This window comes from Temnothorax longispinosus, chromosome 11 (genome assembly GCF_030848805.1).
Source record: "Temnothorax longispinosus isolate EJ_2023e chromosome 11, Tlon_JGU_v1, whole genome shotgun sequence".
In the NCBI taxonomy this organism is placed as follows: Eukaryota; Metazoa; Arthropoda; class Insecta; order Hymenoptera; family Formicidae; genus Temnothorax; species Temnothorax longispinosus.
Genome location: NC_092368.1, coordinates 10,722,349 through 10,738,207, shown reverse-complemented (window position 1 = coordinate 10,738,207; position 15,859 = coordinate 10,722,349). Strand labels below are relative to the sequence as shown.

At 41.3% G+C, this 15,859-nt stretch overlaps 1 long non-coding RNA gene across 1 annotated transcript; it reads right to left on the bottom strand.

Annotated features, from left to right (window-relative positions):
- Positions 1 to 13,403: 13,403 nt before the first annotated feature.
- Positions 13,404 to 13,889, bottom strand: LOC139822562 (uncharacterized). The gene is made up of 2 exons (XR_011734541.1): positions 13,769 to 13,889; positions 13,404 to 13,634 (listed from the first exon to the last, which is right to left on the bottom strand). It is a non-coding gene; the product is annotated as an uncharacterized lncRNA (long non-coding RNA).
- Between the last annotated feature and the right edge of the window lie 1,970 nt (positions 13,890 to 15,859).

The window sequence follows — 15,859 nt, the reverse complement described above, 5'->3', positions numbered from 1 at the left end:
AAATTTCGTTCCATACACATACGGTCTGAAATGTTTTACGGCCCATACGATGGCTAGCAGTTCTTTTTCCGTCGTATTATAATTTTGTTCTGCCTTATTTAATACTCTACTGGCGTATGCTATCGGTCTGTCTTGTCCTACTGTTCCTTGTGATAACACGGTTCTGATTGCATAGTCGTATGCGTCTGTAGTTACTAAGAACTCTTGACTAAAATCTGGGTAATTTAATATAGGTGCCGTAGTTAGTTTTTTTTTTTAGTGTTTTGAACGCCATTTGTTGTTCGGCTGTCCAAATAAATTTTCCCCCTTTTTTCAATAATTTTGTTAAAGGTTTTGCAATTTTAGAAAAATTTTCGATAAATTTTTGATAATATCCAGCAAATCCGAGAAAAGTCTAGACATCTTTTGATCGTTTAGGCATTTTACACTTTATTACTGCTTGTATGTTGGCAGGGTTTGGTAGTATTCCGTTTTCTGAAATAATGTGCCCTAAATATAATACTTCTTTACGCAATAATTCGCATTTATCTGGTTGAAGCTTGAAACGATATTTTCGTAATCGCTGTAGTACTTCGATTAGACGCCTGTTATGTTCGGCCAAAGTTGCTCCGTATATTACGACATCGTCGAGATAACCGAGACATTTGATTCCTTCTAGACCCATTAATGCTGCTATTATTGCTCGCTAAAAGGTCCTTGGCGCGTTCTTTAGTCCGAAAGGCATTCGGTTAAATTCGTAGTGTGCATTGAGTGTGGAAAATGCTGTATTCTTTTTATCTTTCTCATGCATCGGTATCTGATGGTAACCGAATGCGAGGTCTAAGGTTGTAAAATATTTTGCCTTTCCTAATTTATCATGTATTTCTGCAATATTCGGTAATGAGAAAGAGTCTCCGATTGTAAGAAAATTAAGCTTGCAAAAATCTATTACGATTCGAAATTTTATTTTTCCTGAAGCGTTAGGTTTTTTAGGTACCACTAATATTGGCGAATTTCACGGGCTCGTACTAGGGCGGATAGATCCATCCTCTAGCATCTTGTTAATTTGTCGATTTATTTCCTCCTTATGCTTTTCTGGTAGGCGATAAGGTCGGACGTTCACCGGCGCTCTATCTGCTCGCGTCGGAATCTCATGTTTCACCGCCGAAGTACACGTTAGCTTATCGTCTTCTAAATGGAATATATCGCAATAATCATCGCATATTTGTTTTAACGTTTTTCTTTCTTTGTTATTTAAATGACTCATTCTTAATTTATGGCGTAATTTTTCGCGTTGCTCGGTGATTGATTCGCGCTCTTCTGTCGGCTGTAACGTGAGTATGTCGGCCGTGTCAGTCACCGGTACCTCTTCTAGAGTTACATGCGGTGTGATAATTTCGACGGGCTTTTCAGTAACGTTTACTATGCTTACTAGACAGAGAAAATTTATCGGTTTTACCATACAGTTGCCGATAAATACTCCCAGCATTACCTCTTCACCTCTTACAATACCTACTTTATTCGGGTTGGTTATCGCGGATATTATTGTCTCGCTACGCGGTGGTAAGGTAAACTTTCGATACGGCTGTAATTTAAATGTCGCGGTATCGATTTTTAATCGATTTTCGGCGTGATGGGGCACGGCTTGATGTTTTTTCAAGAAATCGATTCCCAGAATGCCTTCGTAGTCCATCGGGAAATCGTCTCGTATTACGTACATTGTGTGCCGTATTATTTCCTTGCCTATTAGTATTGATGCTCGTATTTTCCCGAGGGTGTAGACTTGATGTCCAGTTACGCCGGTCAGCGCTATTTTCTTTTCTCGTATTTTAGTCGTATCTTTTAATTTTCCTACCTTGATGAAAGTGACGGCGGCCCCGAAGTCAAGCAAAAAATTTAGTTTTCTCCGTCTTTCTTGTTTGTCACTACCGCTGCTGCGGCTGCTGCTGCTGTCGCTATATGACGTTTCATTCTCCGGTTCCGGAGTCCTATTTTCTTGACTCTTTTCTGTCGCATTTATCGGTTTCTTTTTCTGTGCATTATATTTAGATTGGCGAGTCCGTACCTTTTCGGATCGTTCTTTCAGTGACCAGCAGTCTTCCCTTTTGTGTCCTGCTTTCTTGTAGTGGGAGCAATATTTCTCCACGGTATTTATTCCGCTGGGTTTTTCTGCTCTCGGGAGAGAATATTCATTAGCGTATCGGCCAGTGCGGCATTCTTGTCCGATATGGCCGAGCTTTCCGCATTTATGGCATTTAACTCCGACGCTTCGAGCTTGTCGGGTTTGCTCTTGACCATTTTTACTTTGGTCGGTGTTATATGTCGAGCGCTGAGGAGGTCCTTTCAATTTCTCTTCTGACGTGGCGCCCAAAATTGCTGCTGTGAGGTTAGCGTAATTTCGTGATCGCACGATAGTCCGAATGTTTTTTCGGAGTCCTAGCTGAAAATTTTCTAGCGTTAGTTCCTGTATCGTATCTAAAATTGCTTTTCTTTGATCTGAGGAATGTCCACGGCCTTCGATTATAGACTGATATAATTCCATCGATAATTGGTCTACACGGAGTCCGTATTCTCTCGCGTTTTCGCCTGGCTTCTGTCGGAGTATATTAAATTCTCACTGAATGTGCGTGGTGCTACGCTTTGCTAAATAGCACATTTCTATTTCCTGTTTCAATTGAGCGAAAGAGTGTATGTCTCGCGTTTGGAAATCGTACATTGCCTTTCTCGTTAGTTTCGTGCAAAGTATAGCCTTTAACAACGATTTTTCCTCAGCGGGATTAATTTCGTTCATCGCATAGGTACTTGTGTTTACAAATTTTGAAGTGAAACTTCTTTAGACACGGTAGTGAATTCGATTCGCGACACGAAAAAGTGTAACGGAAGTGAAATTTCTTTGGTACGGTAGTAAGTTCGATTGTGCGACACAAATAGTATAACGAAAATTTGACCAATAGGCGTACGGCGTTGGCGAGATGGTTCTTCTTCTGGCACGGTAGTAAGTTCGATTATGCGACACGGAAAGTGTAACGAAAATTCGACCAATAGGCGTACGAAATGAAACTTCTTTGGTACGGTAGTAAGTTCGATTGTGCGACACGGAAAGTGTAACGAAAATTCGACCAATAGGCGTACGAAATGAAACTTTTTTGGTACGGTAGTAAGTTCAATTGTGCGACACGGAAAATGTAACGAAAATTCGACCAATAGGCGTACGAAATGAAACTTCTTTGGTACGGTAGTAAGTTTGATTGTGCGACACGGAAAATGTGACAAAAATTCGACCAATAAGCGTACGGCGTTGGCGAGACGGTTCTTCTTCTGGCACGGTAGTAAGTTCGATTATGCAACACAAAAAGTGTAACGAAAATTCGACCAATAGGCGTACGAAATTAAACTTTTTTGGTACGGTAGTAAGTTCGATTGTGCGACACGGGAAGTGTAACGAAAATTCGACCAATAGGCGTACGAAATGAAACTTTTTTGGTACGGTAGTAAGTTTGATTGTGCGACATGAAAAGTGTAACGAAAATTTGACCCATAGGCGTACGGCGCGGCGTTGGCGAGACGGTTTTTCTGGCACGGTAGTAAGTTCGATTATGCGACACGGAAAGTGTAACGAAAATTCGACCAATAGGCGTACGAAATGAAACTTCTTTGGTACGGTAGTAAGTTCAATTGTGCGACACGGAAAATGTAACGAAAATTCGACCAATAGGCGTACGAAATGAAACTTCTTTGGTACGGTAGTAAGTTCGATTGTGCGACACGGAAAGTGTAACAAAAATTCGACCAATAGGCGTACGAAATGAAATTTCTTTGGTACGGTAGTAAGTTCGATTGTGCGACACGGGAAGTGTAACGAAAATTTTCGACCAATTGGCGTAATACGAAATGAAACTTCTTTAATTGGTACGGTAATAAGTTTGATTGTGCGACACGAAAAAACGTCACGAAATAGTGTCACGAAAATTCGACCAACAGGCGTACAAAGTGAAACTCCTTTTGGATCGGTAAGTAAATTCGATTTTGCGACTCGAAAACGCGTCACGAAAGTTCGATCAGGCGTACGGCACTGGCAAGACGGATATAGTGAGAACTGCGTATAACACTATATTTTCGAGTTGCGGGCGGCTTGGAGTGACTAATTCCGGTGCATTGTTTTTGTATTAATTTCAGAAAAGTTATGGCAAAGCCTTGCCTTCAGAAGTTTCACTTCTAACGCGCGTGGCGACCACACGCATGATTTTTTTGGTACTTAACTGCGCGAAGTTCCGTCGATTTTCGGAATCATATTGCGAGCTTTCTTTAATTTAGTGTAAGTATTTACGGGATCGTGCTGGTTTCTGACGTCTTCCAACGTTCGTCCGTAAGTTATGTCGAAGGGACCGTTACTAAAGGCGCGGCGGACTCTGTTGTCGTCACGCTCGAAATTCGCGGTCTCTAATCTCTGCAAGCGATTTTGTATTGCGCGCATCTCGTCTAATAGTTCGCCGAGAATGGATTCTTGCATGCCCGGACACTCTTGTGCCGGCTCCGGATTCGGGGGCGTCCAGTGGGCTCCCGTCCTCAAGCGGTTTATCTCCGCGTCCACCTGTTCTGGCGTTACCGGCGGATCGTGTACGCTTTCGCGGGATGTACTAGCACGCGCTGCTCCCTTCCGTTGGTTCATTCTTTCGCCCTTGGGCGTATAATTTTCTTCGCTTGGATCAAACACGTCGCTGTCGTACGAAGTCAGCGAAAATTCTCCTCTCTCGGAGTGATCGGCCGATATACTGGAACGTGCGTCACTTATTGTGGGGTCCAGCCGTAGTACGTCACTGTTGTTTTTGCTATTGTTCGCGTTATTATTTTCGTTATTGGCGGTATCGCGTATTATTATTTCGGGGTAAAAGACTATCGTCTAAGAAAGCGAATTCACGCTCCAGTACGATGTTGGGGTCTAATACCGACGCGTCGTCATCTGAGTAGTCGCACATTTTCCGCGATGTCGCGAACGGCTACTTCAACGATGCGAACAGGGCCTATTGGGCTGACTCTATTTGTCCTACGCACGGGCGCACTATCAGCTCTGTGTAACCACGACGGATTTCGGACAGGGCGTTCTCGCGTTTCAATATCCGACATCTAAGTACTACAGGCTTGATTTCGCTCGGCAAGACGTGTCGCCGTCCTCTGACAATTACCGGTTTATTACGTCTTACAATTAAACGCGTTACAAATTTTTCCGACTTACATTAGTAGTCGCATGTTGTTCGTTACTGCGCTGGTCGTTGACCTTTGCGGCGTGGATTGGCTGCTGGGCTGGCGAGCCTTCGTTGTGGTAGGTCGGCGCCTTTTCTGGTGTCGCTGAGCCGCTACTGGTTGCTTCCTTCTTCTGGAACAAGCCGCTACCGGGTGCTTCCTTCCTCTGGAGCGGGCTGCTACCGGGTGTTTCTGTCAGGGCTGGTTTCACCACTCTCACTTTTTCGCTCTTTTCTTTTAGGCGAATACTCGCGACGGGAACACACGCGACGGGAATGTTCTCCGATTGCCGGAATCCCACCGCTGCCACCAGTTGTTGTGCCGTAAGGGAGTGTTCCGGCACAGGGTTCTGAGATTCCGGGTCGGGAAAAGAAACTCGTCGCAACGTATTAAATCACCAATTCAAATATATTTGTTCTGTTCACATTTACAACTGTTCCATTTATTTAGATTCAATAGTCGCGTTATACTTGTAAGACGCCGGAAGGTTTTAACTAGTTATAAGATTGTAAAATGAGGTGACGCACGTGCTCGTTCCGATTCTTAATTCCGACTGACCCGCCGATCGTTCCATTTGGCGGCATTTATCCTGTTCAAGTTGCGTGCCGTTGCTAACCGAGGTAGCGCTAACCTTACGCGGTCAGTGCCTTGCGCTGACCTTCGCATCAGCGTTTTCGGTTGTCCCGGAGTTTAACGCTCCTGGTTCCCGTGTCGGATTGCATCGGATGATCGGTCGTCCGATGCAATCGTCAGATTTTTTGGCGGATGTTAGAATCGACTCTTGTCGCTAGGGTCGGATTACCAAGTAATCCGGCTCTCGGTGTTGCCAAGTACAATTTATCCTTAACTCGTTGTGCGCTCACAACAAAAGTCATACTTTTTTTTGTTTTGGTGGAAGAGGAAAAATGCCTTGCGCATTACTGACCCCGGCTGTCAGGATATGTGGGGCTTGCACCCACTAAACAACCTCTCCCAAAACATAGTACTAAGGACCACAGTCACGACACGCGGAAGACCGGAAGGTATGACATCACGTGACGAGACGATCCGTGCGCACAAAACGCCCGAAATTTGACGATCACACGGAGGATCACTCCGAGGGGGAGAGGCTTTATTCCCGGAGGAAACATGTCTTAGTCGAGTGACGAAGATGTGATCCGACGCCATTCCACCGCCTCAGAGACCCTTGTGATATAACCGCGGGTAGTCATATCACTGAGGAGTCACGTCATTGGCTGCGGACAGTTCATCCGGGAAGTCCACACACCTCCCCCTCGAGATAACGCGTGCACGAGCTGTTACAGGACGTGCATGAACCAAACGAACAGGACCCCCTCTCCGGAGAGGAGGTTCCACAAATACGAACAAGAACATATCCACGTTCTTGTGGAGTAAGAGGGAAAACAGGAAAAACATGCACCCACCACCAATTCACAATGCAGCGACCGACGCACGGTCGTTAGCGCGGCTAAATTACCCGCTCCATCGCAACTCATCCGTCCCCCTTACCCCCCGGACAGAGATGAGGTGGGAGGGAAGAACGCGAACGAGAACTCGCAGAAAAGAAGGGGCCGTAAATCCGGGAACCCCCAGGAGGGACGACCAACCGCGCCCGACGGCCACGAAAGGCTCCCGGTAGTCACTGCATGAAGCAGTGGCACCGGAGCCCAAAAAATGATGAGCAACCAGCTACGGACGACCAGCCTCCCCAGGAACCCCGGCAACCCCTCGCAAACAAACGGGAGAATCCCACACGCCTAACGCAAAGACGCATTTAGGGGGTAGATCCCCACGGCAGACAGCAGGACTCCCGACCGCCGACCGCCCACCAGCCCCCGGGGATCCGGAACGCGTCGCACCAGGCGACGCGCCGGACCCCGAAAGGCAGAACAGCAGCAGCGCCCGGACGTCCCACCGACGACAAAATCGCACGAAGTCGAGTTATAGTGCGACACGCAAGTTGCACGCACAGATACAAGAAGTCCAAAGGCGCAAGTCGCACGCAGAGTTCATATTACGGTTCCTCGGGCAAAACGCCATCAACAATCAACGCATTGAGGAGACTTTGTTGGCGTCGCCTCTCGTCGTCTTTCTTTCTTTTCGGCGAAGGTGGCAAAAGCCTTCCACTTTTCCCTAGATTCGCAGATGGAAGAAATCACTGTGGAGAGGGTGAGATTCTGGCCGATCGCAGCGGTAAGCTCTCCCCGCTCGAATCGCCAAAAGTCGCACTCCGAGAGAGTGTATTCGGCGGTGTCGGTAGCAGCGTCACAATACCTATAGATAGGCGTGGTCTCCTTTCCTATCCTGTGTAGGTGTTCGAGATTCAGTTAACGCTGCGCCGTTCGATCAGATGGCAGCATCGATCGGGTAACGACGCTCGATCACCGCGGCAGCTTGCGCCCGCACGGGCGCGCTCATCGCCAACGTCTTCCTCGCGTTCGATTTCAATGGTACTAATGGCCGCGCTGTGACAAGTCGCATAAGTGTGCTCGGTACGTTTTTGATCAGTGACTTTGATTAATCGTGCAAATCACAGTGCCCACGCTGTTGTAGATCGTATTATAAACTGAAATAGACCGCTCATTAACTCTGGTGCATCAACACGACGGCTCAAGCTCACACGTGTGCGAGTGCCGACCGCCACGTGTCTCACCGGCTCACGGGCTAATCACCAACGAAGAGGATTGCAATTAATATAATTGTATCTCGATTACAAACCAAACAAGGACTTCTCATTTATACAACGCTCATCGATTCTCAGGTCAGACTGTAACAATTTTGACATATTAAAGACAGCTCAGACTGTGGTCTGAGTTACACAAAATAAAGTGCATAATTCGTTAACACCCTCCACGCGCGTCCTTCTCATCCCGCTCCCATCGTCGGGATTTATCAGCAATTTCGCGAACAGTAGGTATGAGCCAAAACATCCGTGCCCGGTCAGGATTTGAGTGATGCGAAAGGAGAGGAAGCCCACATGCCTCTCCAACCAATATTCTAAATTAGGAGCAATGGCCTGAGGTCCTCCTACCAGGAAGGAGCGGAGATCGAATGTGCTCGTTCCATTGTCTGTACAATGACAGACGTTCCTCGGCTCGAACTTCCTTGGGGGAGTCAGCGTTGAACGTCCCGGCCTCTCTCATGTCTTTCAAGGTGAAATACACTCGGCTGATGAACGCCGAGTACAGGTGTATCGGAGGAATTCGAGCAAGGAAAGTGGCGGCCTCGTACGACACTGTCCTATACGCCATTGTTGACCGCTGAGCCACGAGACGGATTGCGCGACACAGGACCCGTCGCTGGTTTCCAGAAGCGGCGAGCTCCTGGTTCCAGACTGGCGCAGCGTAAAGAATAATGGAGGCTATGACATTGAAGTAGAGCCTTCTTTTGTTTTCAAGAGGACCTCGTAAGTTAGGCATCAGTCCGCAAAGGGCTCTACTGTCTCTAGTGGCTTTGGATGCCACCTGAGAGAAATCCCAACAAACAAAAAAAGATTGAAAAGAATTAAAACGGGATTGCCAGGAATTCAATTAAGGACTTTCCAAATTCTATTCTGTCCAAAAAAAGGGATTGAAATAGTTTCAATATCATGGAATTTCTTATTTTGGAAAGAATTTGTCTTTTTTTAATCCCATCCAATTCCGACACAAAAATATTATACCACTGAATGCCAGGTTAGGGATTGGAAAGTTTCGTGATGAATTCCATTGAATACCATTGATTCCGTTAACGAAATGAATACCACTGAATGCCAGGTTAAGGATTGGAAAGTTTCGTGATGAATTCCATTGAATACCATTGATTCCGTTAACGAAATGAATACCATTGAATGCCAAACTAGGAATTAAAAATTTCCGTATTGAATTCCATTGAATTCCGTCTATTCTGACAATAAAATGAATACCATTGAATGCCAGGATAGGGATTGAAAAGTGTTTGTGTTGAACTCTGTGGCGGTACGCGCCACCAATAGTATGGTCGTGGCCAAAAAGGTTGTCCGATTTTTTTTTATAAGTTTTAGAACGCACTCTGTCATGTGAGAGTTGAGGGTCCCTGCTCACGGTCATAACCTAAAGTTTCGCAGTGACACATTATCGGAGCAGACGGACAGTTTATACAAGGTGTCAGAAAAGTTTAAAATACCAGTAAGCACGTGTATTTGACGTAAGGAACAAAGCCCGTCATAAAGAGGAAAAAGGAGAAGAGAAATATGAGCAGAGAATGGTAAGTAAAATGACCAGTGACCAATATTAGAAAAGAAATGTAAGATCCCTGTTTAAAATAATAGATACAATATGATTTAGATTACATTATATTACATTCAATTTCCACGTTTAATAAGGTTTTTATTCATTTACATTGAAATTGAATGTAATATAATGTAATCTGATCATATTGTATCTATTATTTTAAACAGGGATATATTAATAATATACCCATAAGAAAGTATAAATAGATATTTCAATATAAAAAAGTAATTGTAAAAAAGAAATTTATTGAAGTATAATTTGTTTAAAGTAATAGATAGAATATGATGAAGTCACATTAGATTTCAATGTAAATTAATAAAAGTCTTGTTGACATTAATTGAATTAAATTGAATGTAATATAATCCTGTCATGTTCTATCTGTTATGTCAAACAGTATATTTTATTACAATTGGAAAAATAATATGCATGAATATTACAGAAGAAACAGTGGTTCGAGACGTGGAAGAAAGCTTTTAGTCAACGATGGACGCAGGTATGATGATAATTAATGTTTAAAACAACAATTTTTACACAACACTAATAAAGAATTTGTCAGCATAATTAAGAATTGAGAGATTAAATTAAATTAAAATAACTTCAATTAAATTGTCATATGTTTGCTTGCAGGTAAAAGGGGAGACAGCGTTGAACAGAGGTGAAAGAAGTATACTTAATGGGATCTGTGGGAAAGTTGGAGCTTGCTGTGAAAAAATGTAAGAATCTTCATAAAACTGAAAATATGCACTTGGAGATGAGAGAAAAAATGAGGAATTTGAAGAACTTGCCGAAGGAGAAAGAAATACGCAATATTAAACAATTAAGAGGTATGAAAAATCAACAAATTCAACAACAAGGTAAGCTGCTGAACTGATAAAATTTCTCTTACATTGAGAAATTGTAGTGTATTATATTGCAAAATCGTTAACAAACTAAATCAATTTCTGTTTTAAACCTTTAGGAAAATGAAAAAACTACGCCTAACAGGTGAAGACATCACATATAAATACGACAAAATAACAAAGCCAGCCTGCGTTCACAAATTGTGGAAGAATATATACGATTAAGAGGACGATAAGTATAGGCATATATCCACGCGGTAAAAATTTTTTATAAAAACAAAAACATATATAAATATATATAATTATATATAATTATATATATTTATATATGTTTTTTTATGTTAATTATACATAACAACTGTTACATTTATACATATAAGATTATATATGGGCAATTTTTTTTTCATTACCTCAAACTTTACATATTATAAAAAATGCAATGCGAAAATGATCTTTTTAATCATTGTTAGATTTTTCTTTTTATTTTTTTCTGTAATATATAAATATAAATATAAATTATATATATATATATATATATATATTTATATAATTATATTTATAATTAAACATATCAAGTATGTCCATACATGTTTTTGTCTCTTCTATAATATATATTACAGAAAAAAAATAAAAAGAAAAATCTAACAATGATTAAAAAGATCATTTTCGCATTGCATTTTTTATAATATGTAAAGTTTGAAGTAATGAAAAAAAAATTGCCCATATATAATCATATATGTATAAATGTAACAGTTGTTATGTATAATTAACATAAAAAAACATATATAAGGGGCATTCTCCGTGAAATCAGACACCCCTCCTGTCCAAAAATTGGGGTCACCTACAAAATTCTTTCGGGGCTCATTTTATAGCTACACATATGTAGTTTTAGTTGAGCTGTGGCCTTTTGAAAAATCAACATGGCGGACCTTAATATGGTGGCCGAAGTCTGCGGGTAACAAGGTACGACAGATGAAATCGTTACTTGAAAGTTATAGACTGTCATAGAAAAATGTGTTAATGTGTTTATTTAGTAGTTAGCATTGAATCCATGGAAAAAATAAATTTTTAGTTTGTCCAAAACCAATATGGCGGCCAAATTATCCGTGAAATGCTAAAAAATAACTATTTCGTTCTTTAAAACGTACAAACTGCGTTCAATTTTCATGAAAATTTATATCATGATACATTTTAAGATGTTGATCATAAATTAACAATTAGGACGTCGTATTTAAATATAACGAAACCCAATATGGCGGCTGTATATTCGAAAAATGCTAAAAAATAATTACGTCGATATTCAAATCATACAGACTCGTTCTAATTATTATTAATTTGAGTGTTACGGTATTTTTTAATTGCTTTTTTTTATTTACTTTTTCAAATTTTTATGAATTTTTATTATTTTTTTATTTTTGACTATGATTTCGTTATTGCGGTGACAAAATTTGAACGTGGTTGATCAAATATGATTTTTCCAGTAAATACAGAATAATTTTTGAATAAGTAAGTGAAGGCAAGACAGGTAGTCTTTCGAGCCAGTGAAGGCAAGAGAGACAGATTGTCCGGCCAGTGAAGGCAAGAGAGACAGACTGTCCAGCCAGTGAAGGCAAGAGAGAGACTGTTCAGCCAGTGAAGGCAAAAGAGACAGACTGTCCAGCCAGCGAAGAAAAAAAATTATTCTGTATTCACTGGCCGGACAATCTGTCTCTCTCGCCTTCACTGGCCGGACAGTCTGTCTCTCTTGCCTTCACTGGCTGGACAGTCTGTCTCTCTTGCCTTCACTGGTTGGACAGTCTGCCTCTCCTGCCTTCACTGGCCGGACAATCTGTCTCTCCTGCCTTTACTGGCTGGACAGTCTGCCTTTCCTGCCTTCACTGGCTGGACAGTCTGTCTCTCTTGCCTTCACTGGCCGGACAATCTGTCTCTCTTGCCTTCACTGGCCGGACAGTCTGTCTCTCTTGCCTTCACTGGCCGGATAATCTGTCTCTCTTGCCTTCACTGGCCGGACAATCTGTCTCTCTTGCCTTCACTGGCTCGAAAGACTACCTGTCTTGCCTTCACTTACTTATTCAAAAATTATTCTGTATTCACTGGAAAAATCATATTTGATCAACCACGTTCAAATTTTGTCACCGCAATAACGAAATCATAGTCAAAAATAAAAAAATAATGAAAATTCATAAAAATTTGAAAAAGTAAATAAAAAAAGCAATTAAAAAATACCGTAACACTCAAATTAATAATAATTAGAACGAGTCTGTATGATTTGAATATCGACGTCATAATTTTTTAGCATTTTTCGAATATACAGCCGCCATATTGGGTTTTGTTATATTCAAATACGACGTCCCAATTGTTAATTTATGATCAACATCTAAAAATGTATCATGATATAAATTTTCATGAAAATTGAACGCAGTTTGTACGTTTTAAAGAACGAAATAGTTATTTTTTAGCATTTCACGGATAATTTGGCCGCCATATTGGTTTTGGACAAACTAAAAATTTATTTTTTCCATGGATTCAATGCTAACTACTAAATAAACACATTAACACATTTTTCTATGACAGTCTATAACTTCCAAGTAACGATTTCATCTGTCGTACCTCGTTACCCGCAGACTTCGGCCACCATATTGGGTTCCGCCATGTTGATTTTTCAAAAGGCCACAGCTCAACTAAAACTACATATGTGTAGCTATAAAATGAGCCCCAAAAGAATTTTTTAGGTGACCCCAATTTTTGGACAGGAAGGGGTGTCTGATTTCACGGAGAATGCCCCATAAATATATATAATTATATATAATTATATATATTTATATATGTTTTTGTTTTTATATAAAAAATTTTTACCGCGTGGATATATGCCTATACTTATCGTCCTCTTAATCGTATATATTCTTCCACAATTTGTGAACGCAGGCTGGCTTTGTTATTTTGTCGTATTTATATGTGATGTCTTCACCTGTTAGGCGTAGTTTTTTCATTTTCCTAAAGGTTTAAAACAGAAATTGATTTAGTTTGTTAACGATTTTGCAATATAATACACTACAATTTCTCAATGTAAGAGAAATTTTATCAGTTCAGCAGCTTACCTTGTTGTTGAATTTGTTGATTTTTCATACCTCTTAATTGTTTAATATTGCGTATTTCCTTCTCCTTCGGCAAGTTCTTCGAATCCCTCATTTTTTCTCTCATCTCCAAGTGCATATTTTCAGTTTTATGAAGATTCTTACATTTTTTCACAGCAAGCTCCAACTTTCCCACAGATCCCATTAAGTATACTTCTTTCACCTCTGTTCAACGCTGTCTCCCCTTTTACCTGCAAGCAAACATATGACAATTTAATTGAAGTTATTTTAATTTAATTTAATCTCTCAATTCTTAATTATGCTGACAAATTCTTTATTAGTGTTGTGTAAAAATTGTTGTTTTAAACATTAATTATCATCATACCTGCGTCCATCGTTGACTAAAAGCTTTCTTCCACGTCTCGAACCACTGTTTCTTCTGTAATATTCATGCATATTATTTTTCCAATTGTAATAAAATATACTGTTTGACATAACAGATAGAACATGACAGGATTATATTACATTCAATTTAATTCAATTAATGTCAACAAGACTTTTATTAATTTACATTGAAATCTAATGTGACTTCATCATATTCTATCTATTACTTTAAACAAATTATACTTCAATAAATTTCTTTTTTACAGGTATATTGAAATATCTATTTATACTTTTTTATGGGTATATTATTAATATCTTACATTTTTTTTCTAATATTGGTCACTGGTCATTTTACTTACCATTCTCTGCTCATATTTCTCTTCTCCTTTTTCCTCTTTATGACGGGCTTTGTTCCTTACGTCAAATACACGTGCTTACTTTAACTGGTATTTTAAACTTTTCTGACACCTTATATAGACTGTCCGTCTGCTCCGATAATGTGTCACTGCGAAACTTTAGGTTATGACCGTGAGCAGAGACCATCAACTCTCACATGACAGAGTGCGTTCCAAAACTTATAAAAAAAAGTCGGACAACCTTTTTGGCCACGACCATACACGCCCGCGCGGTATCTGCATTACCGGCAGTTTGCGTCGACGCCACTAGGCGTCGCATCGCCGGGGCATCTTGTCGAGTTCAAAGTTTCGTCTCGACCGCTATGTAAAGGGACCCCCTACGGGGCCTGACAGATCTTACAAATCTCAGTTTTGGGCTAATTGCCCGTCAGCAGTAGTGCGTGTAATGCCCTTAGGCATACACAAAAGCTCATCGACAAACAACGGAGGCGCGAGACGTTTCCTAAACCATCTAATGCCATGCAATTCCATAACCTTTACAGATTCCATAGGATTAGATGGAATTGAAAATTTCTTTTTTGGATTCCATGGGATTGGACCATCTCATTTCGAATCCCATCTAATTTCACCTAATTCCCCCAAAAAAGGGATTCAAAGGTATTAAAAAATTTTAATATCTTTTAATCCTTTTGCGTTTGCTGGGATGGTGAGCGAAGATCCATCTCCTGTCAATGTACACACCCAGGTACTTCATCACGTTGGCGAAACGTATCCTCTGCTCTCGATCTCGATATAAGCATCTTTGGGACAGCTACCGAAGAAAATGGTTTCCGATTTCGACCACGAAACCTTGAGACTCAAGCTGCGGACATTGACGAGCATCAGTTCCAGACACTCGATCGTCTTAGCACATATGGAATCAAAACTGTTGCCGATTACTATAAGTAACGTATCGTCCGCGTAACATACGATATGGCAATTCCTGGGTATGAGGGTCCTGAGGACGCAATCGTAGGCGAGATTCCATAACAGTGGGCCCAACACAGAGCCCTGTGAGACACCCCTGTTGACAGACCTGAAATGTAGTTTTCTATCCGCGGTTCTATATCTAATCTTTCTATCGGTGAGGAAGGCCTCAACAATACGCCTCAGATACCGGGGAAAGTTTCTGACGCGCAAAGCCCTTCCGATGGCTGTCAATTTAACAGAGTTGAAGGCGTTCTCAATATCTACTGAGAACGCCATAGCCATCTTACCGTTTCCTCTCGCTTCCGTAATAATGCTTTTGACATGGAATAACGCGTCGGTAGTTGAGAGCGTGCGTCTGAAACCAAACTGGTTGTCGGAGAGATTTGCATTCGGGTGGTTGTCCATATACTCCGTCAGCCTGTTAGCAATTACTCGTTCGAATGTCTTACCGACCTCATTTAATAAACAAATTGGATATCGCTTTTGGTGCTTTCTAAAGCTTGGCTTCTTCTTTAGGGATAAGCACTAAATCCGCCACTTTCCACTTAGGTGGAAAAGTGCCGTGCTTAAGATAGATATCGAAGCACGTTGCGAGACGGTCAAGCATGGCAGGAGGCATAAGGTTCAGAACGGTCGCCTTGAACTTGTCCGGGCCGGGAGCCGTGTTGGATTTCTTTTTTGCACAGATGGCTTTTTTAGTCTCGCCACAAGTAACCGGAGAGTAGCCCTCGCTGCAGTCTCCCAATTCACGGGGGTGAGTGGATTTC